General features: G+C 43.2%; 1 protein-coding gene across 3 annotated transcripts in view; it reads left to right on the top strand.

Annotated features, from left to right (window-relative positions):
- The window catches only part of LOC117181475 (centromere/kinetochore protein zw10 homolog), a 19,770-nt gene that overhangs the window by 9,461 nt on the left and 8,782 nt on the right, over positions 1-1,527 (top strand). The gene's annotated exons all lie outside the window — the stretch shown is intronic.

Below are 1,527 nucleotides of genomic sequence, written 5' to 3'. Positions count from 1 at the left end.
ATTCCTGACCATTTTAAGAAGAGGGTCTCTTCCATTTGCAACTCTATGTGCTGTACCCAGAATAATCCTCTTGTGAAGACATTCAAGACTCAATATTCCGCGGCTCCCTTGACAGCGTGAGATGTAAAGTCGCGGAACGGAAGACTTAAGATGCATGCTTTTGTTCATGTGCATAACCTTTCTTGTCCCGATATCAATAGATCTGAGCTCGTTCTTCGTCCATGCAACTACTCCAAATGAATAGAGTAGTACCGGTTTATAGACGTCACATCCTGAATGCGGCTCTGTGGCACGCCCAGTTATGTATAAGTCTCTCCAGCGCAAAGATGTCGTATGGCGCTTCTATCAACGAGCTCAGAATCTTCAGGGATGCCATTAAGTTTTCCTCGCTTTAAATAAACCTTGGGGCATTTGTCTAACCAAAATTCCATTCCAATTTCCTTAGTATATCGTTCGACAATCCCAGAGCTAGATGTAGTTGCTCTCTATTTTTAGCATAGATTTTAAGATCGTCCATGTAAAATACATGAGTGACCTTGTACTTTCGATCTGCAGGTTTTCTGTACAAGTACCCGTCGGAATGGCGAAGTGCTAGAGATAGTGGCAATAATGTAAGGCAAAAGAGGAGTGGGCTCATGGTGTTGCCCTGAAAGACACCTCTCTGAAAGGTGATCTTGTTAGTTGTCACACGATTTTTTCCAGATGAGATGTTAAATCTGGTTTTCCAAAGCGGCATCAATCTCTCTATTCACCTAACTATTTGCGGATGAACCTTTAAGATTTCCAAAAGACAGATGATAAGTCTATGTGAGGTCAAATCGAAAGCTTTCCGATAATAAATCCAGGCCATCGATAGGTCACGCTGGTAAAATGCTGCATGTTTGCAGACACATCTATCGATGAGCAGGTTCTCCCGACATACCGCGACGCTTTTCTTTGAGCCTCGTTGTTCATACATTTCTTGCCACACAGGTTCAAGTGCCCGAACAATCCTATCATTTAGGATAGCTGTGAATATCTTATAAAGTGTGTTCAGACAAGTGATTGGCCTGTAATTCTTCGGGTCAGCTAAGTTGCCTATTTTCGGCAAGAGTATTGTGCGCTCTTCAACCAACCACTCCGGAATCGGTTCTTCCGACTTTAAATATGAGGTGAAAATACGGGCCAAATGCTGATGGGTTGAAGAAAGCTTCTTCCACCAGAAGGTTTTGATACAATCTGGTCCCGGTGCGGAATAATTCTCCATCACTCTTAATACTTTTTTCACCTCCTCGGTAGTCATGGGTGGGCATTCTTTATCAGGTGTTATGAGGGCATCACATAGCTCCTTGAAGCTATTTATATTTTCTGAGTCTTCGTCCAGTCTATGCTGCACTTCGTAGACTTCTCTTCAAAATACTTCGAACTCCTCTGGTTTGGGTGGGTGTTCGACAGTAACTAGACGGTCTTGGAAAAGTCGAGATGGGTCAGAGAGAAATTGTTGATTTTCTCTGACCCACCTCTCCCTCCGCTCTAGACTTCTCTTAG

The sequence above is a fragment of the Belonocnema kinseyi genome, chromosome 10, assembly GCF_010883055.1.
Source record: "Belonocnema kinseyi isolate 2016_QV_RU_SX_M_011 chromosome 10, B_treatae_v1, whole genome shotgun sequence".
Taxonomy (NCBI): domain Eukaryota; kingdom Metazoa; phylum Arthropoda; class Insecta; order Hymenoptera; family Cynipidae; genus Belonocnema; species Belonocnema kinseyi.
The sequence above is the reverse complement of the archived record's forward strand: the minus strand, read 5'-3'. Positions and strand labels throughout refer to the sequence as shown.